The 26,465-nt window shown below is 43.9% G+C and overlaps 1 protein-coding gene and 1 pseudogene across 1 annotated transcript in view; both read right to left on the bottom strand.

Moving 5' to 3' along the window:
• LOC141055913 (uncharacterized) overlaps nucleotides 1-26,465 on the bottom strand; it is a 430,701-nt gene that overhangs the window by 369,187 nt on the left and 35,049 nt on the right. The window lies entirely within an intron of this gene.
• The window catches only part of LOC141055912 (uncharacterized), a 31,062-nt pseudogene continuing 25,143 nt past the window's right edge, over nucleotides 20,547-26,465 (bottom strand).

Below are 26,465 nucleotides of genomic sequence, written 5' to 3'. Positions count from 1 at the left end.
TTGAGTAGAGAGCCCCTGGTTATTGTGGGGAAGTCTTCTTCATCGTCCAGGTCCCAGAACACGGGCAATGGTTCAGAGACCTGAGGAGCAGGTTCAGGTTCTTTCGGGTCGGTGGAAATACAGGGGCGTAGCATATTCCTATGCACTATGTAGGCAGCGTTTTATCTTTCTTGGGTTGTATTTCGTACACAGGTCCTTCAGGGTTTATACGGCATAGGACCCGATAGGGACCCTCTTCCCAGCGTGGCTCTAATTTGTTCTGGGGACGTTGGTCTAGTACGAGTACTCGGTCTCCGCTTTGGAGGTCGGGAGGCAGAGATGAACTCTTTCCTGGGTGTTCCAAATCTTGAAGTTTACACAAAATCCTTATGGAGCTTTTCTTGGACTTCGTGCACTGCTAGATAGATTACACGATTGCCAGTACGTTTAGACCTTTGGACGTGCAGCAGCTGATTAACCTTATGCGTTATCTCTCCCATCATAGGTGAGTAGATTTTTAATACATATAATCTTTATCATCGGATTAGACCCTATTTGCGCTTTGTTGTTCCTATAGTGCTATACACATTAAATCTTGAAGTTTGGTATGTACGATTCAATGAAGAATTTGCAGCCTGTGCCGGTGATTTCGGACCCATGATGATACCCCAGTCCAGGGCTGAGGTTCCTCTGAGTCCAACTCTACCTCCGTGATCCCCTTGCCCTCGTGTCTGAACAACAGGGAATAAGGGGTATAGTCGGTAACTAGATGTACTCGATTGTTATAGACCCATACTAGTGTCAGCGTCAGGATTTCTTTTCTAGTCACCAACCTCGGGTAAAGCTCACTTAGAGCTTCTTTTACCTAGGATCCTAGGAGTGGAGGAATTAAAAGAGAGACACAGATTGCTTGTCTTTCAAGTTAATCTCCTTTATTGGGAGGGTCAGGGTAGATCTTTTATTGTAAACCAGAAAGAGGAAATGAACAAATATGGATACTTCCGTAATGTTGTGTAACAATTCAAAAATGGTGGATAGCTTGGCAAGAACAATAGTTATATAACAGAAATGTCAAAGTATATCATGTGTTATAAGATATATTTAATTGGAGGTGACGGGAGTTTTTGGCATTTCCCTTATGTCAATTTAACAATTCGTGGAACCACATCCGTTAGTACTTTTTGGCCAGAAACTGGATTTGGCCTCAACATATTTAGACATTTATTATGAGAGAGATTTGGAACTGACTACTGGCAGAATTATATAACCATGTAGACAGATGATAACAATTAAATGGTGTCATGGGTTACAAGTTTGTTTTTCAGCTATTTTTCTAGAGTTTAGAGAACTAGGATTAACCATTTCTTTGACAACTCCCCTCTTTTTATTATCTGTCTACTGGGGGGTCTACCTACCTCTATCTTTCCTTGCCTTTATCCGAGGCCTGCAAGATAACCCTACTTCACAAAATACACGGCTTGTCTTATGTATATCATGGGATACCAGCTTTGCTGTGCATCCATTCAGATTATACCTGTGAATCAGACTTCCTTTCCCTACTTCTCTTTCAATTCTTGCTCTATCTCAGAGGAATACAGATTTTATTGAGGGGAGTTTATGTCTGTTTTGTGTGTAACGTGTTAATAAGATATAGTAAATTCATAATTACTGTAATACATGGTAACATATATTTTGATATATAAATATATATATCTTTATTCATTAGTAAATGTTAATCAATTATAGTTCATAATGCGTGTAATCTTCATCGTTGTAGTTCTTTGTAGAGCCTTTGTCTTTGCTCAAACCAGTGGTTTTCCACAATGCATACAATCCGCCAGGTCTACTGAAGTTTGCTTGTTGCAGAATATACAGTCACACTGAACAGTGGTTATGAAGGTCGTCATCACTTGGGTTTGCTTTATATCAGAGTCAGTATTGATTCTAGCTTTATGTTTACCTGGAAAACATTTACAATTAGAGCCAAGAATTTTCTTTATGAGTAAAACAAATATTCTTATCATTACTGCAATAACCAATATCACAAAAACTGCTTGAATTAGGAAATGAATTATTCCTGATATCCATCCGCCTATTCCTTTAAACAAATTCAACGGATTTAACCATGCGAGCCATTCAGGGAAGGACAGGTCCTCCAGGGAATTAACTTTCCGTATTCCTTCCTTTATCAGCCTAGCTTGTTCTATGTCATGAGTGACTGTCATCAGTCTGGATGATCTATATAGTGACAGCAGGCAGGTCCCACTACCTGACAGAATCCCCCTTGAGATGCTGTAAGATAGTCAAGCACCATAGAGTGTTGGTTAGTTATAACAATGAACTGTCTCATATAAGCAGATTTTACATTGATGGCGTCCAACAAATACTCAGTTACTTTATCAAAGATATCACCCAATTCTTCTATCATCTGAGCATTTCTTAGAGTTCCGAACATAACTCCCAGAGGACCAGTGAGGATCATCCCAGTTTTAAGATACCATGGAGTGTGCATTAAATGCTTGGGTGGCTATGGGGAGGGTGCACTACGCTTTGCTATCATGTGACCAGAGACATTTTTATAAGGGAAATCATTCTCATTCCATACCCAGGTGACTGGCTCTAACCTAGCCAGTGTACATGCACCTTCAGCTCCTTTAGGAATCCACATATATGCATTACTCCCACATACTATGTTTATAAACTGAAATTCATTAAGGAAAGCTATTGCTATTGAAACTAACCGGGTAGTGTCCGTGTAAAGACACCAAGAGTCGTCTAAATCTATAGTGACTGCCCTATAATATCGTAATGTCTGACATTCTGGTTCAGTATTTATACTTATGGACATCTCAGCAGCTCCATCTCCATACTGACCTTCTCTAGTTTCTTCATCTACATGAACTGCCTCTCTCTCTGTCAATGAAGTTACAAAATATTGCATAGTTTTTACAGCAATTGGGGCATTTGAACAAATCCAGCAATTGGATAGATTTCTGACCTGGGCAATATAGCTATGGTACTGGATAAATTTATTAGCCCACCGTTTTGACACATCACTATCCCATGGTTCGAAGACATCATTATTATTATTTTTTATTGAACAGATGATCACAGTGAGAAGCAAGAATGGATAGCACTTCCCAAATTCCATTCTTTTAATTCTTGTAGAATTTCTTGCAGTGAGACGTGTGAATCCAGGCAGACTTTCCTTCCAGCTTAACAGATGTGGGCATGATCCGCTGGACTTGGTAGGGTCCTTCAAAGTGAGGATCTAGACTTTTCCTCAGGTGCTTTCGCGTTACCACCCAATCTCCAGGCTTAAGGTCATGCGAGCCTGATAAGGAGGACGGATCTGAAAGGGAACTGAAAACACGCGTATGAATTTGCTGCAACACCTGTTGTAATGTGCCCACATAGGCCGTCATATTTGAATGAGAGGCCTGCATCTGCTGGGGAAAGTACAATCCTGTCTTGGGAGGGCTCCCAAACAATACATCATATGGACTTAAACTTGTCTTTCGGTTGGGAGTTACCCTAACAGTGTACAATGCAATGGGAAGACACTCAGTCCATGGTTTACCTGTTTCTGCCATTGCTTTCTGAATTTTCAATTTCAGTGTACCATTTAACCTTTCCACCTTGCCACTGCTCTGCGGATGATAGGGACTGGGAAATGATTGCTCCATTCCTAAGGCTCGGGTGATCCCTTGGCACACTTGTGATGTGAAATGACTACCTCGGTCACTTTAAATTACCTCTGGCATTCCAAATCTGCAAACAACTTCTGAAAGTAGCTTTTTAACCACAGTGCGTGCATTTGCAATTGGAGAAAAGATCTACACATACCAGTGTACATTCATAGTTGCCTACCCTTGGAAGCTGAATGAAGTCAATCTGCAGTCGCTGAAAAGGGTACAATGGCCTGGGGGTGCATTTTGGTGACCCCTTCACTGTTTTTCCCACATTATGGCATGCACAGATTACACATCCCTGTACGAATTTTGCAGCAGCATAATGGAACCCTGGTGTGACCCAACTTGCTTTTACCTGGCTTACCATTCCATCCTTGGATTGGCGTGTTAATCCGTGGGAGAGGGAGCATACCATAGGGAACAGTGCCCTAGGCAAGCAATACCTACCGTCCGCTCTCCACAATCCATCTTCTTCCTTCGCACCTGTGTGCCTTTGCCATTCTTCCTTTTCTGGTGCAGAGGCCTGTTCTTGCAGGCTCTGGATTAATTGAATATCCACCTCCCCCGACACCTGTACAGTATATGTTCCTGTGGGAAGAGGGAATAAAGCAGCAGCCTTGGCTGCAATATCAGCTCGGTTATTACCGTCGGCTTCCTTAGTGCGCTCCTTAGTGTGAGCTTGCACTTTCACTATAGCAACTTTCTTAGGCAGCTCCAATGATCTAAGGAGCTGGGCCACTAATTCTGCATTTTTAATGGGCTTACCAGAGGAACCAACAAACTTTCTGCTCTTCCATATGGGACCATAATCATGGCAGATGCCAAATGCATAGCGGCTATCTGTAAAAGTATTTTCTGTCAAATGTTCTGTGATTACACACACCTCAGCGAGTGCTTTCAATTCAGCTTCCCAAGTAGACATCTTAGACATTCTAGAAGGCAAAGCTTTACTTTGTACTACCTTATATTGATCAACTACTGAATAAATAACCTGTATAAGGTACTTCATTTTGGTAAACCTGTGACATATCTACATAAAACTCTTGATCTACATTAGGGATTGGTGTCTCTTGCACATTGGCAAGTAGCCATGTTAAAAATACAGTATACCCTTAGCATGTCCCCCCAATTCATGACAGTGCAAATGGAAGTGGAGGTCATAATTTGGGATTCCTAGAGCCGAGGCTGAGAGAATGGTTTCCTTCAGGTCCTTGAACCCCTCTTTTGCTTCCGGGGTCAGTTGGCATGACTTCTCTACAGTAGCTGGTCAGCCCCAGGAATATACTCAGTGGCAAATGGAAGTGAGCTCCATTGCTCGGCTTATGGCTTTTTCTTCTGGTGTTATGTGTTTCAGCTGAAGTGAAATGCAATGACCTAAGAAAACAACCTTTTCCTTTGCTATTGGCAGTTACCTCTTTAGACCTTTCATACTTCATGGTACAAAAATATTAACAAGGAAGCTGTTTCCATTAGAGATACAGTACCCGTTTGATCTCTCTGCTCAGGGGATATCGTCTAATACGCACCGGTACAGTTCCTGGCTTCAATCTAATGAATACTGGTACTATCCTAAACCAACATCTGTCTTATCCTTTACCCATACTGCAGCTGGTATCTGTTCGAGCATTTGCAGTATTTCCTCATCTTGCTCAACCTGTTGTTTTTCCTGTTCTTCTAACTGCATCATGAACATCACCGTGGATAGTGCTTCTTCCGATAAAGGGCCTGAAACAGTAATTCCCTTTTTCCCAAACTTAATGATTGCATTGACCGCATTCAAAATATCGGCACCTATCATATTCAGTGGACACTTTTCTGAAACTAACAATTGGGCACATACTGTAGGTCAGTAGTCTGAGCTATTCGCACATTCATAAGTTCTGTTTCATGCAAAGGATGAACTATTCCTCCTGCTCCTAATCCTTGTACCATTTTTCCTGTCATGAATTGTTGTGGCATATTCTTTTTCTTAAATATTATATTACGGCTCACCCCCGTATCAATCAGGCATTTTAATTGTTTCCCAGGAAGAAGATTTAATTAAGTCATAGTGATTGGACCATCCTGTGGGGGAACCGCTATTCTTATTTACACTTCTCTGTGTCTGTTATCCCATCTCTCCTTTTCTTCTCTCTCTACTGTTCCCCTGTGACGTATACCGGCTGCCTGTACCACAGTTTTCACAGCATTATTAAATGCATCCGGAGGTGTATTCACCATAACAGGAGTTGCCTTCTGCTGCTTCTTTACTTTCCTATTGGTAATCTGGTCCTCTATCCCCTAAACATGGGAAGGGATTGTATATACATTCTGGCCATACTCTCATCACTTCTGTGCTCAGATCTTCCTTCAATCCTATCAGTAACATATTTTTACAAATCTAGCTTCTCTGGGGTTCTTCAAATCATAGTGATGAGGTGTAAGGGTTGTCTGCAAGTGTAGTGTAAAATGTTTCCTCATTTCTCCCCTCCATAGGAATTGCTTGGGGCTGTTCCTTACCAGAGTGGAGAAACTGTCTGTGAACCCCTGTGGCAACCCAAGGGTAATAAGTATAGAGGAGAAGCATCATATACAAGTCAGCTAGTTTGCATCTGCGGAGACATGGGGATCAGTCCTCCCCCCATGTTTGGCACCTATGGGACCCCTGGCCGATGGTATATCACCAGGGTCTACCCGAGATGGGGTGTATAGAATTATACAGATGTTAAGGCTGCAGAAATCTCTTGTCAGCACATAACTTCACTCTTTGGGCTGCTTAAGGGGGGGCTGGTCTCATCCCCTCCGCTACTACAGGGGCGGAGGGAGCTGTGGAATCACAGACTGATCTTGTGAAGGGGGAGCAGCCTGTGTGTGGAGACGCTGCAGATTGCCTGACATACAGTACATTCTCTCATTCTAACTTCATCACACTTAGTATTAACTTCATCATTCATCATAACTTCTTAGTAATAACTTCATCATTCTTAGTATTAAAACAGACCATATCATTCACAGGTTCTGATCCACGCTGCAACTTGCACACCATAATCACATTTTCCAATCCATACAGCCTGCTCCCTACTTAAACACTCGTTGTATCTCTCAGCATCCAAAAATCCATTCCTTGGCACTTCTGCCTTTTCAAGAATTGTCAGCGGTATCGTTAACTGCTTCATAATCCTGAAGGTCCTTTATCTTATATCTCGGATCCGTAGTCTGTCCTGACCTGGTGTGCCCAGCACCCATAACAACTGTCAAAGGTAGCGACCCCTGTCTTCAGCCCCGTTATGTACCTAGTGTGCCCAGCACCCATAACAGCTGTCAAAGGTAGCGACCCCTATCTTCAGCCCTGTTATGTATTAGTGGGATCCCACTGGTCTACCTGCAATAGCCAGCAATCCCACTATCAAAGCAATAACCTAAACCGCAGCTCTCTGTCCTGTCCTAATGCTGATACATACTCTATACAACTTATTTGCTCTCCTGTACTGATGGGGAACAACTGGCGTCAAATGTTTTCTTTCCAGAAACCAATCAGACCTTAATCGTCTCACACTTTTTCCAACTATAGTAACCGAACACAAACAATTTTTGCACGGCCTGCCCACCAGCCAACTCCTCCAGTAATCTTTTCCTCAGACTTCCAGTAACGTGGGGTTTTCAGATTCACACCAAACAATCAACCAATTCTTATCCTTTTACTACTTACCAACTGGATTCTGCCCCTTGTAGGACTGCAACTACTGGTAACATTTGAGTCACTAAGAGAGATTTCGGTACTCTCACTCAAAGGGGCGGAGGGAGCTGCGGACACAGACTGTCGCTGTAAAGGAGGGGCTGCTGCTCGTCCCTGCGTTATTTGAGGGAGGACCCTCTCCTATTCTGGGCGAACTCCCTCTCGTCATCAGTATTAAAATATGGATCATGCTGCTCAGCTGTTCTCATCCATGGGGCCACTTGCTCCTCATAACCATGTTTCTTAATCCATTTATCATGTTCACTGCTAAATCGCTTCCATCTCTCAATCTCAACAGCGCAGCTTAGTGCTCCACAACACAGATATAGCAACATATCAGGACAGCATTATCAGTACTACTTATCAATTAACATTTGACAAGGCATCAACAAACAAAAGAAGAATAAAAGTTAGAACAAACATAAACCAAGTATAGCAAAGCAGGATCAAGACAATTTGATTGCAATATTTTCAATATTAACAAACACTGATCTCATTACAAACAGAAAGACAGGAACCTTTATTACAGACACAGACAAAACAAATGGAAAATCATCGCACTTCATCCTGAAACAAAACAATTGTTAACAGCACTTTTGGTCTATGGCCCGGTCTTTGCTTTGCAACAACAATTATGCACACAATATTAAAATGTTAAGATGGTTAGTATTTTTAGACAGATGAACAAGTGTAAATATGCAACAACAGACAAAGACACAAAAACAAAATAGATTAAAGCAAAGAGACAAAAATAAAATAAACCTAACTCTTTTAAATTTTGTTACCCGAGGGGATTCCCATTCAATGATCCAGACAGACTGACCTACCTACCTTGTCTGAGGGAGACAAGAAAGGATGTGAGCAAAATGCTCACTTACCCGGGTCCTCTTTTCTGCCCTCCCTCCGACAAAGCAAGGCAATCTTTTTCAGTCCAAATCAATAGTTAAAGGGGAATGCAATCCCGCTGTGGGCCTCCAAGTTGTCGGGATTTCTTTTCTAGTCACCAACCTCGGGTAAAGCTCACTTAGAGCTTCTCTTACCTAGGATCCTAGGAGTGGAGGAATTAAAAGAGAGACACAGGTTGCTTGTCTTTCAAGTTAATCTCCTTTATTGGGAGGGTCAGGGTAGATCTTTTATAGTAAACCAGAAAGAGGAAATGAACAAATATGGATACTTCCGTAATGTTGTGTAACAATTCAAAATGGTGGATAGCTTGGCAAGAACAATAGTTATATAACAGAAATGTCAAAGTATATCATGTGTTATAAGATATATTAATTGGAGGTGACGAGAGTTTTTGGCATTTCCCTTATGTCAATTTAACAATTCGTGGAACCACATCCGTTAGTATTTTTTGGCCAGAAACTGGATTTGGCCTCAACATATTTAGACATTTATTATGAGAGAGATTTGGAACTGACCACTGGCAGAATTATATAACCATGTAGACAGATGATAACAATTAAATGGTGTCATGGGTTACAAGTTGTTTTTCAGCTATTTTTCTAGAGTTTAGAGAACTAGGATTAACCATTTCTTTGACACTAGTTCAGGGACATATTCGGGCCAACGGGCCTTCTTGTCACTCTCCAGAGTACGCAACATTTGGATTAAAGTCCGATTAAATCGCTCGCAGGCCTCGTTTCCCTGCAGGTGGTATGATGTAGTCCTGGATTTGTCAATACCGTAGAGATGGTGTAGTTCCTCCATTATTTTTCCCAAAAAACATGCTCCTTGATCGGAATGTATCCGTTGAGGGCAGCCGTAAACTTGTATAAAGTTTCTACAAATTGCGGAGGCGGCCGTCTGGTCTCGAGTGGGGGTGACCACAGCGAACTAAGTGAAATGATCTACCATGACGAGGCAGTGTTCATATCCCTGAAATGAGGGACCAATGGTCAGGTAATCCACCGTCAGAAGCACGAGGGGCGCTGAGGTCACGATTGTTTGTACTGGGGCTCACTGTGCGGGCGGTTTAACTAATTCACATAGGCAACAGGTCCGGCAAGTCTCGACAACAGCATGCAAGCGTGGATGGTAAATTTTCTGTTGTAACCATTGCAAGGTCTTTTGAGCTCCAAAATGAGCCCCTTTTTCGTGGGCTTCTCGAGCCAGTTCGTTAAGTTGGGCTCCTGGCGTAACTACCTGCCAAGTCGTCATAGATGTTGTTCGTGATGTCATTTTACGATACAATAGTCCCTTTTGGATAACCAGTCTCTCCCATTGTCGTAACATCAGCGACATGTCCTAAGTCAAAGTCTGTCTTTGGGAGTCAGTGGGCAATTTGCCAGTGGTTACCCATTTCCGGAGAAGCCCAATTTCTTCGTCTTCTTGCTGCTGTTGGATCCACTTATCCCGGGATTGTTCCAGCATGCCCCTTAGGTTCTGCATGGGAGCTACCTCCTGGGTGGCAGCTGTAAGCACGGCAGCGGTGAGGGCAAACGGTATCTCTTCCCCTTCTGGTTCGTCGTCTCGACTCTTCCCTGGGGTTGTATGTCGAATCCTGGAGAGAGCATCAGCGTGTACATTCTCGGCCCCTCTTTTATAGACAATTTTATACAGTCATGGCCAAAAGTATTGACACCCCTGCAATTCTGTCAGATAATATTCAGTTTCTTCCTGAAAATGATTGCAAACACAAATTCTTTGCTATTATTATCTTCATTTAATTTGTCTTAAATGAAAAAACGCAAAAGAGAATGAAGCAAAAAGCAAAACATTGATCATTTCACACAAAACTCCAAAAATGGGCCGGACAAAAGTATTGGCACCCTCAGCCTAATACTTGGTTGCACAACCTTTAGCCAAAATAACTGCGACCAACCGCTTCCGGTAACCATCAATGAGTTTCTTACAATGCTCTGCTGGAATTTTAGACCATTCTTCTTTGGCAAACTACTCCAGGTCCCTGATATTTGAAGGGTGCCTTCTCCAAACTGCCATTTTTAGATCACTCCACAGGTGTTCTATGGGATTCAGGTCTGGACTCATTGCTGGCCACCTTAGAAGTCTCCAGTGCTTTCTCTCAAACCATTTTCTAGTGCTTTTTGAAGTGTGTTTTGGGTTATTGTCCTGCTGGAAGACCCATGACCTCTGAGGTAGACCCAGCTTTCTCACACTGGGCCCTAAATTATGCTGCAAAATTTGTTGGTAGTCTTCTGACTTCATAATGCCATGCACACGGTCAAGCAGTCCAGTGCCAGAGGCAGCAAAGCAACCCCAAAACATCAGGGAACCTCCGCCATGTTTGACTGTAGGGACCATGTACTTTTCTTTGAATGCCTTTTTTTTCTCCTGTAAACTCTATGTTGATGCTTTTGCCCTAAAAGCTCTACTTTTGTCTCATCTGACCAAAGAACATTCTTCCAAAATGTTTTAGGCTTTTTCAGGTAAGTTTTGGCAAACTCCAGCCTGGCTTTTTTATGTCTCGGGGTAAGAAGTGGAGTCTTCCTGGATCTCCTACCATACAGTCCCTTTTCATTCAGATGCCGACGGATAGTACGGGTTGACACCGTTGTACCCTCGGACTGCAGGGCAGCTTGAACTTGTTTGGATGTTAGTGGAGGTTCTTTATCCAACATCCGCACAATCTTGCGTTGAAATCTCTTGTCAATTTTTCTTTTCCGGCCACATCTAGGGAGGTTAGCCACAGTGCCATGGGCTTTAAACTTCTTGATGACACTGCGCACGGTAGACACAGGAACATTCAGGTCTTTGGAGATGGACTTGTAGCCTTGAGATTGCTCATGCTTCCTCACAATTTGGTTTCTCAAGTCCTCAGACAGTTCTTTGGTCTTCTTTCTTTTCTCCATGCTCAATGTGGTACACACAAGGACACAAGACAGAGGTTGAGTCAACTTTAATCCATGTCAACTGGCTGCAAGTGTGATTTAGTTATTGCCAACACCTGTTAGGTGCCACAGGTAAGTTATAGGTGCTGTTAATTACACAAATTAGAGAAGCATCACGATTTTTCGAACAGTGCCAATACTTTTGTCCACCCTCTTTGTTATGTTTGGTGTGGAATTATATCCAATTTGGCTTGAGGACAATTCTTTTTGTGTTTTTTCATTTAAGACAAATTAAATGAAGATAATAATACCAAATAATTTGTGTTTGCAATCATTTTCAGGAAGAAACTGAGTATTATCTGACAGAATTGCAGGGGTGTCAATACTTTTGGCCATGACTGTAGTTGTATATCGCCATTTGGGCCACCCATCTTTGTTCCAGAGCTCCCAGTTTGGCGTTTTCCAAATGGGCCAGCGGGTTATTGTCCGTCCGCACCACTACCTCGAAGCCCGCCAGGTACTCTGCGAACCGCTCTGTCATGGCCCACACTACTGCGAGGAGCTCGAGCTTAAAGGAGCTGTAATTGTCAGGGTTGCGCTCGGAATCATGGAGTGAGCGGCTTCCATATGCGATCACTCTCTCCCGGCCGTCTTGATCTTGTGACAACACAGCCCCCAGCCCGTCAAGTCTCCCGTCAGTGTGCAGGATGAACGGTTGTGAGAAATCCGCATAAGCCAACACCGGAGCTTCCGAAAGCGCAGCCTTAAGGTCTTGAAAGGCCTCTTCTTGAGGTTGTCGCCACTGGATTTTTCATCCATTTGCCCCAGCGGGAGCCCCCTTCAGCAGGTCCTGCAGGGCTCGAGCCCGGCATGCAAAATTCTTTACGAAACGACGGTAGTATTCGGCCAACCCCAGAAAGGCCCGCACGTCTTTTATCATCTCGGGGGTAGGCCATCCCTGAATGACAGCAAACTTTTCCCGGGACGCCCTTACGCCTTCCGCTGAGACGACATGACCCAGATATTCGATCTGGGTGCGAAATAGATGGCATTTTTGGGGTTTTACCTTCATCCCGAACTTTTGCAGCCGTCCGAGTACCTGCCCCAACCGCTTAAGGTGGTCCTCAAAAGTGGCATCAAATATGATATCATCCAGGTATATCAACGTGGCCTCAAAATTGAGATCTCCCAGACACCTCTCCATCAACCGCTGAAAGGTCCCCAGGGCGTTGGCCAGTCCGAACGGCATTCAATTAAACTCAAATAGCCCCATAGAAAGTATGAATGTTGTCTTTGCCCTGTCTTCTTCTGACATGGGTACCTGCCAGTACCCACTGGCCAGGTCCAAAGTAGAAAAGTACGTTGCGCTCCCCAAGGCGGACAAGGATTCTTCTATTCGGGGTAGTGGGTACAAGTCTTTGATAGTACAAGCATTCAGCTTTCGATAGTCCACGCAGAATCGTAAGGTGCCATCCTTTTTGCGGACCAACACAATAGGAGCTGCTCAGGGGCTTTGGCTTTCTCGAATCACTCCCTTTCGTAGCATTTGGGCCAGCAAAGTTTTCACCTCTTGGTAGAGTTGTGGAGGAATCTGTTGATATCGTTCACGGATGGGGGCTGCTCCTGCTGTGGGAATTCCATGGGTGATGGCGGTGGTACATCCAAAATCTTCCTCATGACTAGCAAATACCTCATGGTACTGTTCGAGCAGTGTTTTTATCTGAAAGAGCTGGGCTGCAGTTAGTCCGGAGAGTTCGGCCCGCATTTGTTCCAGGATCATTCGACCCTTTTCCTGAGCTGCAATTTCGGTAGCCTGTAGAGTACGGATAGTTACTGCCCAGGGGTCCTCGGGTTGCACACTCAATTGAACTACAGTGGCCGGTAGTACTTCTTCAAAAGGCCTTACTAGCTTGGCCAATTCTATCCGGGGCCTCAGGGTGATGTCTTGGTCTTCAAGGTTGACGCAGCGCACCAGGACAGTCCCCTTCTGCACTGTGGTAAGGGAGCGAGCCACCAGTATGCCAGGGTGTAAGGGCTCCGAGTAGCATGGCTCCACCTGCATCTCCACGCCTTCTCATGGTATCGGGGCTCGGATGGGCATGGCCACCACTGTCTGTCCAGGGGGCAGTACAAGCAGGGGAGCTGCTGGCACGATGACTTTGCCCAGGGCCTCGCCCTCCTGGCAGTCCTGGAGGACTCGTGCTTCCCACACCAACTGCTGGAATACCGGTCCTTGGGCCGTGCGGGAACCCCACTGTTTCAAGGTCTCATGCGTGGGATCATTGAGGAGTAGGTTGCCGAACTCCCGCAGTATGTTCATGCCCAAAATGACTGGGTGCTGTTTATCAGTTTCTCCGTGGGTCAGAACCACTCCTCTGTGGCCGAGGAATTTACCGCACAGCGTCATCTGTATCCATAGCACCCCAGCAACAAGGACCAGTAGTTGATTGGCGGCTACCAGTCTGATCATGGGTCCCCACTGGGGTCTCACTGCTTCAGGAAAATTTTGCCGGAAATAAGTTGCAGGCATAGTTGTCAGTTGTGACCCTGTGTCCACTAGGCACCAGACTGCCCGGCCCTCTACTTCTGCCCATACCACCGGACATTTTGCAACTTAATCTTCAGGACTTCCACCACCCCTAATCATGGGTACTGGCTCCGAGCGGCGTCCCCCCAGCCCGGAGCCCTCTAGCTTTAATGGCCACCGAGGTGGGTATCTCCCACGCCGCGGACACTCTCGGGCGAAGTGGTCCGGCTCCCCGCACTCATAGCACCGGGTCTGTGCAGACCGACCACCGCAAGGGAGCGGGGTCCCCAAGGACCAGGGTTAACACTAGTCCGTCCAGTCCCGGACTCCGTCCTTCTTTCACTTCAGCCAACTCGCCCTGGATGTTCTTCAACTCCTGTTTCATTTCCTCTACCCATTGAGGCTCCGCAACTGCGTTCAGGGAAGCCTCCACGCTCCGGACCTTCCCCACAGGGACTGCCATTCCCTGCTCTTGCTCTTGAGCGCGTGCTTGACTTTCCACCTCAGAAAAGTCTATAAGTGGATTCATTCTAATCTGTTCCCGTAATGCCTGCTTTACTAACGGGTCCTGCAGTCCAGTCACCAACAGGTCGCGTAGTGTAATGTCAACAGGTCCTACCCTTACGCCGTCCTTTCTTTCGATGGCCGTGTGTAACTCTTGGAGGACATTCATATACTGGGTGATGGTCTTCACCTCCCTTTGCATCCGACTGAACAACCGGGTTCTTAACTCTCCCACGTTGGTTGGGTCCCCATGGGTCGGTGTTGCGGTGTCCCGAGGGTTTTAACATCACTGAATTCTGAGCCTCCCCATCTAATGCCATGAGAGCTACTTCTGCTTCTAGGTCAGGAGTCATCGGGTGCATTCAAAAGAGCCCCCGCATTCACTGTGTCCAGCTCCATAGCATGGTATTGGAGCCGGAAAATATAGTCAGGTTGCTCAGCATGGCCCCCAACGAAATGCTGGAATGAGGGCCTTCGTCAGCTGTTGCGTTCACGGCCCTGCCCTGGGGCATCGTTGTCCGCTCTCGAAGACTGTATCCTGCCGACTACGCCAAATGTAGGTAACAGCAGGTTCGCAGGATGCAGTGACGAGACGCGAGACTGGTTGAACTTTGAAAAGCAAACTCTTAATAATTTAAAGCCGCTAGGGCTATATTAAGCAACCAAAAAGGGGTAACAACAGTTGTCCTCGCAGGGACTCAGTACAACCAAACACTATTTGAAAAGCACACGGCTAACCCGGCCGAGGCCGGTTACTATGGGGCCACGGTATGGCCGTCTACGAGTCCTTATACTCTATAATGTCACTTATCCGTCCTGACATCCCTCGGCGTCTCTGTGGATGCAGCTTTGCTGATGAAGCTGCTTTGGCATCTTCGATGAGGCTGCTGTGGCATCTTTGATGAGGCTGCTGTGGAGTCTTTGATGAGGCTGCCTTGGCATCGCAGCCGCTGGGCCCAGCTGCTGAAGATTTGGAGTAGTCTTCGGGCGCCCCAGCGCCCAGGAGGAGTTGGGGCACAACAGGCCCTGATGGAGTCCTGAGATGAAATAACCCCCTGTTGTAACAGCGGGGTCGCGCTTGTTAGCGAGTTCAATGGGACTTCTGTCCCAAGCAGGGTGGTGTCGCAGTGCCCAAGAGTGGCGGTTGACTGGCCGCATGCACAGCCTGGGGCTGTGTGCAGAGTGTCTCTGTTGACGGGGAACAGGCCCCCACTGCCGACTGCAGCGGGGTGAAGGTGGCTGTGAGCGGTGATAGACAGGCCGCAACCACGGGCTGACGTGAACCGGCAGCGTCCACGGGTGGCAGTGGGCAGGCCGCAACCGCGGACTGAAGAGGAATGGCAGCAGCCGGGAGAGGGAGCGGACAGGCCGCGGAGGGCTCGAGCTCAGCGGTAACGGCCGAGGATGACCAGGGGGCAGGCCATAACCCGGGATTGGGGTGAAGAGACAGTCCCCTGTCAGTAAGCTCAGCGCCTCTTTCCTGAGGGCCACTGCGTATCTACCCTGTGCTGCTGGTCGCTTCTCTCAACTGTCAGTGTCCTTCCCGCTCTCTCACGCCTCCTCCGTCTCCTGCTCCATGTCTGACGTATCACCAACTGACTCCCCTGTGCGCTCCCTGTCTCTTTTATACTCGCCCCTCCCCTTGCTGTACTGTCACTCTCAGCAGTACACTCTCCTCCTCTGCTCCCCGGGTACTGTTTCCTTAGGAACTCAGATGGTGGTCCCCTTGGTTCCTGCCTGGACACTCTGCGGGGGTCCTCCTCCCTACAATGGGACGAAGCTTGTGTGGGTACTAGCCTATGTTGTGCTAGCAACCAGATCCTGTTCCTCCTCTTCATTGTTATCCAATCTGCGCTGAGCAGATAAAATGAGGCTGGGTAGTATCTCCCAGTCTCTTGTCTTCCATCTCAACCTGGTCCACATGCATAGCTTCATGTTTAATTTTCAGCAACGACTGTTTAAGAAGGCACAGAAGCGGGATCGTTGCACAGACTATGGTGTCATTGCCGCTCACAATCTTTGTGGATTCATCAAAGTCTTTGAGAACGGCATGTCAGATAACCATGCCCACTCTTTAGTTGTTACATGCGGAGTCTGACCACAGTTACGAAGGGTGTGCTGGAGCTGGTATTGCACAACTGGCCCCTGTTTCTCACAAAGCCTTTCCAGTATGTGCAGCGTGGAGTTCCAATGCGTGGTCACGTCGCATACCAGTCGGAGAGTTGGCACTTGCATGCGCTGCTGCAGCACTGCCAGAGCAGCAACAACTGTAGCAGACTAGCGGAAATGGGCAACGACACAGCGTACCTTGAACAGAGGCTCTGGCAAATCTGGCTGAGCGCTGTGCTGGGAGAATATTTGGAATTGCCTAATGATGGTGCATCATAATGTGCAAGGACAGGTGCAGGGCAGGAGGCATCTGCATCAGAGTCATGAACAGGGAATTGGGAAGCACCTAGCACAGAACAAGAGGCAGTGGTGTCACCCACTGACACCAATCAGGAACCCAGGCGTCAGGTGCTTAGATGACATGTGCGTGATCATGCTAATGGTGGTTAGGCTGTTAGTGGTCAGGTCTCAGAACTCTCTTTAAAAAAGTGACAGACTGGGGAACGCTTAACTCTTTGACGGAGAAATTCACAAGTGTCGGTACATACCCCACTGCCTCATTCTGACTGATCATTGCTGCTGATTCATCCCCCTCAGCACTTCTAGCCTCGCTGTGCATGCCACCTCATGTTCCACCGCTGAATCCTGTTCCTCCTGACTTGGTGACTTAGGCCTCTTTCACACTTCCGTTTTTGACAATCAGTCAAGATCCGCCGATTTGGAAAAAAAACGGATCCGCCATTTTTATTTGCGGATCCGTTTTTTTCCCCATTGACTTTCATTATTGGCAGATCTTGACGGATTGCCGTCCGTTGCATCCGTTTTTGTGCGGATCCGCCAAAATGTTGCTGTCCGTCAACATCCTCAAAGACTTCCAAACGGAGCTTGCAACGTTTTTTTGGCCAGCGGATCCTCCAGACACTGATTTAACCCGAAATTCTATCTGGGTGCCGGACAACAAAAAAATTCTCTCCCTCTCTCCTTTTCCAGGCTGCGATTCCTTTAACATTCTTCATTTGGCGGATCCGTAAAAAAAAACGGACCGGTGGCATCCGTTGTCATCAGTACTAAAACGGATCCGCTATCCGTCCTTTTGGCGGATTTTAACTGACACAAAAAACTGAAGTGTGAAAGAGGCCTTAACAACAACTTGACTTGTCAACAACTGTCATAAACGCCAAGAAAAAAAATGATAGTCCATATAATGTATAGAAATATAAATTTTATTAGTACCACAGGTTAAAAATAACAATTTAAAATCAATGTCAGATACATTCTCCATGATATCAGTATACTTATATAAGAGCGCAAATGTCTAGTTGCAAAAATAAAAAAATGATGTGGATAAATGCAAAAATGATAACAGAAAAGGTGTAAAAAAAATAAAATATATATATATATAAATATATATCTAGATAAAAAATGACCATATAAAGTGCATGTAAAGTGCATATAAAAAGTGTACCATATAAGGTGTACAAAATATGTGAACACTGATGACATTATAAACTTATAAAGTATAAGTCAATATATTTTTCACTACAGCTATTATACAGACCACTATCTACGCCTTGTTATAGTAAGGTGAGATGTATTCCATACATCCCAAATTTTATTAAACTTCCCCAAGCAACCCCTATTCTGGTACGGCGTCCGCTCATAAGGTATAATTGAATTTACTAGTTCAATCCAAGCTCTAACAGAAGGATGTTGATTACCCATCCAGCGTTAGGTTTGTCTACTTCTAAAAACCCCAACAAGCAATCAGTCCCTGCAGCAGGAGCCAGATGGCTCTCCGAGTTAGACAAACAATTATTAGGCATCCATCTACTCAGGGCTCTGACTTGCCCGGCCAAGTAATATAAAAAGAAATCCGGTAATGCCGCCCCGCCCAACTTTTTAGACCTAAGGTAGACAATTTGTGTTTAGGTCTAGTCTTCCCCCATATAAAGGGTGAGATTAATGAATTTAGGCCTGAGAAAAAAGATTTAGGGATCAGTACTGCACTATGTTGGAGGGAGTCACTGAGTTTGGGGAGTAGGATCAGGTTAATACATCCGGAGACAGATACTGGCAATTTACTCCAGATAGCAAATTTAAGTTTAACAATATCTAATAACAGGAGAATATTCATTTTTAAGTCGAGTCTACTATATTTTGAAATATTTATTCCCAGGTAGTTAGTTACAATAAGCAATGGGGATAACGTTTCAAGGTGATCCATTGGACCAAGGGAGAGAGGCATCAAGGCGGATTTATCCCAATTTCTGTGTAATCCCGAATAGTTACTAAATTTGTCTATAGCAGCAATCACACGGGGTAGTGTTTCTTCTGTTTTATCCATAAATATCACCATATCATCAGCATATAGGCCAATAGTATCTAAACGGCCCGCTATTTCTATACCTTTAATGACTGGTGAGGATCTTATACGGATCGCCAACGCTTCAATTGCAAGCGCGAAAAGGGCCGGGGAAAGGGGGCACCCCTGGCGTGTTCCTCTTGCCAAAGAGAATGATTCGGATACAGAGTTATTTATTATTTTTCGGGCTTTTGGTTTCATGTACATCGCGCATATCCACTTCCTAAATTTGGAACCGAATTCATATTTTGTAAACATGCAGATAAAAATGACCACTCAAGAGAATCGAAGGCCTTAGTCGCATCCAGCGAAGCCAAGGCCCATTCATTATCTGGCTCTAGGGAACTGTACTGGACCACTGACTGAACTCTCCTAATATTAATAGATGTATTTTTCCCGGGCATGAAACTGGTCTGGTCTGGAGGTATTATTTCTAGTATCACCAAAATTAATCTAGTGGCCAGGATTTTATTGAAGGATCTTATAGTCCACATTTACCAACGATATGGGGCGATATGATCCACATTCAAGAGGATCCTTCCCCTCTTTCCTAAGCAGGCACCTGTCCTTTGAAAACCCCTGATTATATAATACGGACAGCCAATCACAGTAATGTCACTACCGAGATGGCTATGGCATTACAGTGACTGGCAGACAATCCCTGCATGTTTATTGACTGTGTGACAGAGTCCAAACATGCAGAGTGGGGATTTGTATTTCATATCCGAGCAACGCCTAATGCGCACCGAGTATTTACAAGCACCCAGATACTCAAGAGATATCCGAGTATCACTGAACACGTTCACTCATCCCTAGTAATTATCTTTTCTCATTTAAATTATACAACTATCTGTTGTGTTTTTGTACAATTTTGTAATATGTAATGTCTCCCCGTCTGAGTTATTTTTGATGGTCAACAAAATATGATTTCCCAGTAATTTATTTTTCACCCTCTATGTATGATAATGATTTCTCTCTGATTGGGATTTTTGATGTTGAACAAACCCTTCTCACTGGAAAAGATTTCTCCAGCTTCTACTCCACAATTCCAAGACAGGTTTAAAATGATGAATTCTTTATTTTTCAAAGTTAAAATATAGTCATATCAAAAGTCGTTTTGTTTCTTGGTTGAACCATGTTGGAAAAATGTATTTAAGGATCATAGGGAAAAAAAAATAAAGAATACCAAATGCGTTTTGAAAGCAAGTGCGTTCTTAAACTTGGTTCACTGTCTCCACTTTTGAATATATGAAAAAACAATAAGGCAGGTTTCACATTTGCGTATGAAGGAGCTGCGGACTTCCTGCGTGAAACTCCGCCCACAGCCGCACCTCCTTCGGTCAGCTCCGCCTCCATTGGCATGTGGAAAGCGTACCCCATCTTTAGCATTAGGTACGCAGGCCGTGCCGAAGTATGCGGATGCCTCCTCATGCGTCGTTTTGACAGTGCGGTGACCTGCACCGAACGCAACGTGTTGTATTTTGGTTCGGTCGCCGCACCGTCAAAATGACGCATGCGGAGGCATCTGCATACATCGGCATGGCCTGCGTACCTAATGCTAAAGATAGGGTACGCAGGCTGCATGCCGACAGAGGCGGAGCTGACGGAGGAGGTGCGGCCATGGGCGAAGCTTAACGGAGGAAGTCCGCAGCCCTCCGCAGCTCCTCCATACGCAAATGTGAAACTGGCCTAAGAGTAAGTCAGAAAGCAGGAACAGCCCTGGCTTCCTGTTGATGTTCAATGCATCCGAAAGTAGGAACAGTGAAGTCAGCGCTGATTCGACGCTGGGCTCGTGTTATGCAACAACCACACATGAGCCTCGGCAACATGTGTGCTAAGACCGCATGAACAGCGTCAACATGGAAAATGAGTATGAGTGTTTTTATTTGAAATAGGAAAAACATGATGAATTACAAGGTGTTGTCCTAGTAATAAACAACCCCTTTAAGAAATGCAATTTTTGGTTAAAACATTTCTAACATTCTGAACATGAAAAAGGTTTCACCCCTTTGTGACTTCTCTGATGTTAAAGAGTTGATTTTAGTGTAAAACAATTCTTACATTATGAACATGAAAAAGACTTCTCTCCTGTGTGGATTCCCTGGTGGCTATCAAGATGAGCTTTCTGGTTAAAACGTTTCCTACATTCTGAATATGAAAAAGGCTTCTCCCCTGTGTGTGTTCTCTGGTGCTTAACCAAACCTGATTTCTGTGTAAAACATTTCCCACATTCTGGACAGGAAAAAGGCTTCTCCCCTGTGTGAATTCTTTGGTGTATAAAAAGATTGGATTTCTGGTTAAAACATTTCCCACATTCTGGACAGGCAAAAGGCTTCTCCCCTGTGTGGATTCTCTGGTGCTTAACAAAATCTGATTTATGGTTAAAACATTTACCACATTCTGAACAGGAAAAAGACTTCTCCCCTGTGTGGGTTCTCTGGTGCTTAACCAAATCTGATTTCTGTTTAAAACATTTTCCACATTCTGAACATGAAAAAGGCTCCACCCTTGTGTGAGTTATTTGGTGTTTAACAAGATTACATTCCTGGTTAAAATATTTTCCACATTCTGAACATGAAAAAGGCTTCTCTCCTGTGTGGATTCTCTGGTGGCTATCAAGATGAGCTTTCCGGTTAAAACGTTTCCTACATTCTGAACATGAGAAAAGATTCTCCCCTGTGTGTGTTCTCTGGTGCTTTACCAAACCTGATTTATGGTTAAAACATTTCCCACATTCTGAACAGGAAAAAGGCTTCTCCCCTGTGTGGATCCTCTGGTGCTTAACAAAATCTGATTTATGTGTAAAACATTTCCCACATTCTGAACATGAAAAAGGCTTCTCCCCCGTGTGGGTTCTTTGGTGTACAACAAGATTCCATTTCTGGTGAAAACATTTCCCACATTCTGAACAGGAAAAAGGCTTCTCCCCTGTGTGACTTCTTTGGTGTCTAACAAGACGGAATTTGTCCTTAAAACTTTTCTCACACTCGGAACAAGAAAATCTTTTCTCCACTGCGTGAATTTTTTTATGCTTAAGAAAAGACTTTTCGATGGGCAAATGGTTTCTATATTCTGAACATGAAAAAGGCTTCTTGGATTTAGGAATATTTCTGTTTTTATCGCTTATTTTGTGATTCTGATTTTCCTTAGTCGCTAATGAATCAGAAGACAGGACCTGTTTCAAAGGATCACTTGGCAGATCTTTGCTGTGAAGGGATGATGGTATATCTGGAGTAATGGCAGTCACTTCAACTGTATCAGGTGGGTTCTCAAAATCATCTGATTTAAAAATTGAAGATGTCAGCTGTCGCTCTGATCTCCTGGTACAGTCATCTGCCAAGATATAAACCAATTATTATTTTTGAATAAAATGTCATTGAATGTCATTTAACATTTCCACTTAAACTGTCGGTAAAAATGTCAAAATATTGAATAATAATAAATTTTATTTCTATAGCGCCGACATATTACGCAGCTCTTTACATTTCAGAGGGGATTTGTACAGACAATAGACATTACAGCATAACAATAATCACATACAGCATAACAATAATCACATAGATTATAACAAATACCAAGAGGAAAGAGGGCCCTGCTCGTAAGCTTACAGTCTATGAGGAAAGAGGTAGACACGAAAGGTGGGTGGTAACAGTTGCCCTGATTGTATGGACCAACCATAATGTTAAGTGTGTAACAGTACAGACACAGAGGGCTAATGAATGCATAAAGCATGTGGGAACATGATGCGGGGAACCTGGTTATGGTAAAACTTTTGGCTGTGCCACCCAGGGATAGATTAGGTTAATGTGTTGAGGCGATAGGCCAGTCTGAATAAATGCGTTTTCAGGGCACGCTTAAAATTGTGGAGATTGGGGACTAATCGTATTGACCTGGGAAGTGCATTCCAAAGAATTGGCGCAGCACGTGTATAGTCTTGGAGATGGGAGTGGGAGGTTCTGATTATTGAGGATGCTAACCTCAGGTCATCAGCAGAACGGAGGGCGCGGGTAGGGTGGTATACTGAAACAAGGGAGGAGATGTAGGGTGGTGCTGAGCCATGGAGGGCTTTGTGGGTGAGGGTAATAAGTTTGTACTGGATTCTGGAGTGGATGCGTAGCCAGTGTAATGACTGGCCACAAATTGAGAAAATAGATATCCGGCACCGTTGTGTGGAAAAATACCCTGGATGTCTGCACATATATTTTTCACATTAATAAAAAATGTAGAGGAGTCACAAGACATGCTCAGGTGAAGGGGAGGAGTTATTCACACATGGGTTTTATTTGCATTACCTGTATTCTGAGCATAGGACCTGTTGAAGCGTATTGAGCGCGAAACGGCTGTTGTCCGTCTTCCAGCACATTGCTCCCGTGCCTATGCCGATGCCTTGTGTATGTGAAATAAAGTGATTTGATTCACATGAACGGTGAGTGCCATCCTATTTTTTCTTTCTCTTCACAATGAAATGTTCTGTTTTTTCAATATGGGATTGAGCACCCGTTCCAAGTGGGATTAAGGTTTTTTTTATTAATGTGAAAAATATATGTGCAGACATCCAGGGTATTTTTCCACACAACGGTGCCGGATAACTATTTTCTCAATTTGTGGACAGTTATATATACTTCTTATCCTTGAGCACGTTTAGTGTTTTTACCCATGTGCACATTCACATAGTGTAAATAATTTTTCACTAGGTTCCTGTTGAAAATGGAGCCAAACACCTTCCCTTTATCAAATGGCATACTGGCAGGCCGGGAGAATGTAGACTCTTACTTCCTTGAATGTGAGAAGTCAGATGACATTTTTTCTTACAGCACTAAGACATTGGAATTTAAATTGCAAGAAATAGCCGAACGAGAAATCAACCTTTTCTGGACGAATAATTCTTTACAATCGTATATAGACTGTGGCAGAGTACCGCGTGGATTGAGAGTTTTTAAACCTATGGCCCAGTTTCAGGATAATGTTAAATTTTCTGAAGAGTGGAATCGGATTCTATTAAAGTGTTCACAAGATCTCTTAAACTTAGTTTTACAACAGAATATTTCCAATTATGAACAGGTGAAAGTTGATCTGGACAAAACTAAGGAGGAATTAAAAACAAGATTGACAGGACAGCAATGGTCGACTTTGAACAAAAAATTGGATAATAAATGAGTGATTTTGCAGACTGAGATCAAACAAAGAAAGAGAGATAAATTTATTCGAGATAAGCATGATTTTGAAAATAATCAGGTTTTTTCATGGAATAAGAATAAAACTTCTCAACTTAATCCTCGTTTCAAGAAAAGATACCCTAAAAGGGAAAGAGTTAAAACACGATATAGCAGAAAGGATTACTTAACCACGGACTCAGATTCTAGCGCTAATGAAGAAACCATTCATCCTGCATGTCCAGGTGATATGAGGAGTAATTTTGCATCTACGCCTCTCCCTTTAGACACAGAATCCGCAGAGGAAAGAGGAGGCTAAAGCGGCAACCAACGGAAACGAAAACAAGTATCGTGGAAAACGTAACAGAAATTAACCCTGCAAGTGTTTCGGTCGTCAATTTAACCGATCGTATTTTGGAGAAAAGACATTTTGCGGTATTATCCAAGGGTCTGAATTATTGTGTACCTCAGGACTTTGACATGGTTGAATTCCAAATAGACCTGTTCAAAGCCCTGAGAAAAATCCATTTGCATAAATCATTTGTGTCCAATGTTTCTTCTGACGTTAATATTTGTCCTGGTGAGATTCCCTGCACCATTGGTCCTTTGGGATTTATGGCAGGCAGCGGATCATTAGCAGATATCAGAGATGATGCCTTGGTTCTATTGGCTATTAATCCAGATCCAAGGCATAGTGCAGTGACACCTAATACATATGATCCATTTCAGGGAGGGTGCAGTTCATCTTACATGCCTCCCATCTCCCCAGGCAATGTTGTAGATTTGTTCGGCATGAAAGTAGTTAAAGATTTAGAAGCACAAATATACCAGAAACAAACCTCTAATCTGACAATAGACGAAAGACAGGCAATTAAAGAAATACAGGTATGGTCGGATGTAATTGTACGCTCCGCTGACAAGGGAGGCAACGTAGTTTTATTAAAAAAAGATAGTTACGTTATGGAAGCGAATAGACAACTATCTGATTCTTCGACCTATTCCAAACTAAAAAGTGATCCAGCGAATAGGCATAAAGAATTACGATCCTTTCTAAAGAAACAGGTGGAGGGTAATGTGCTGTCTAAACGGAAAGCTGAAAAATTATTTTCTGAGTATCCACGGAAGGCTCATTGGTATCACATCCCGAAAATACACAAGTCTGGTTCTAATCCCCCTGGCTGCCCCATAGTATCGGGGATAGGATCCCTCACTGAGCCCCTATCCCAATATATAGATTGGTTATTGCGACCCCTTCTAAAAGAGATTCCTTCCTACATTAAAGACTCTAAAGATTTTGTTGCGGTGATAAAGGAAATTTGTTGGCAGGAAAATTTTCAGACGGCCTCTATAGATGTTGAAAGCTTGTATACCAGAATCCCCCACTTTGGGGTCGATTCAGTAAGACAGGTTTTGCAGAGCTCTGGAAAAGATCCAGAGACCATTAATTTTATTACTGATGGCCTTAAATTTATTCTTACCCACACTGTGTTTCAATTTGACAATAATTGGTACAGGCAGAGAAGGCACAGCGATGGGTACGCCAGTCGCGTGTACATTTGCTAATCTATTTTTAGCGGTCTTAGAAGAAAAAGTGATATATGCAACCACTAATCCTTTTTGGAAACATAGAAAACTTTTCATCCGTCATGTGGACGATATTTTTATAGTTTGGGATGGATCCAGAACAGATTTTGATTCATTTGTGGAATTTCTGAATTTGCATAATTGCATGAACATGAAATTGACATCTCATTTTGGGGGTTCCCAGATGGATTTTTTGGATGTCAGATTATCATTGGAAAGTGGAATTTTGCGTACGGAAATTTTTCGCAAACCGTCAGCAACTAATTCTCTCTTGCATTATAAAAGTGCACACCCTTATTATGTCAAAAATTCCCTACCTTTCAGCCAATTTCTTAGACTTAAAAAATTCAATAGCCATGAGGAGGGTTTTCGCAAACAAGCAGGTGAACTACACAGCAGATTCAGACAGAGAGGTTACCCTGTGTCTAGTTTAGACTCAGCTATATCAAGGGTTAATGATTTAGCGATCACCAATAATCAGAGCAGAAAGCAAAAAGAAAAACGTTTTGTGTTTAGTTTTACCTTTAACTCTATGGACAGACATATTAGAACTGTACTCAGACAGAACTGGCATCTTTTGGAAGGTGATAGAGCTTTATTGGATGTGGTCGGCAGAGGTCCTCTGTTTGCCAGTAAACGGAGCACTAATCTCCTAGATTTGCTGGTAAAAAATAGATATCAGGATAAACGGAACAATTGGTTGGAATCCAGTAGGGAACTACATGTGCAAGAATTGTCCTTGGTGCCCCTTTAAGCTGAGTGGAAAAACTGTAAAAATGGGATCTGTGTATCACGAGGTAATAGAATTTGTCTCATGTAAAACTACCTTTGTGGTTTATGTCCTATTTTGCCCATGCGGTTTTTTCTACATTGGCAAAACAATTCGGCCTCTTTACATCAGGTTTAGAGAACATTTTAATTCAATTACCGCAGGAAAAGGAGTCCCCAGACTTATAGAACACATGAGGAAATTCCATGGTGGAAATGCGGAGGCACTCCGTTTTGCTGGTATTGAAAGAGTTTCTGCACCGCAATATGGAGGGAATCAT

The sequence above is a fragment of the Dendrobates tinctorius genome, unplaced genomic scaffold (assembly GCF_039654945.1).
Source record: "Dendrobates tinctorius isolate UK_male_01 unplaced genomic scaffold, ASM3965494v1 ptg000192l, whole genome shotgun sequence".
NCBI classification, from domain to species: domain Eukaryota; kingdom Metazoa; phylum Chordata; class Amphibia; order Anura; family Dendrobatidae; genus Dendrobates; species Dendrobates tinctorius.
The sequence above is the reverse complement of the archived record's forward strand: the minus strand, read 5'-3'. Positions and strand labels throughout refer to the sequence as shown.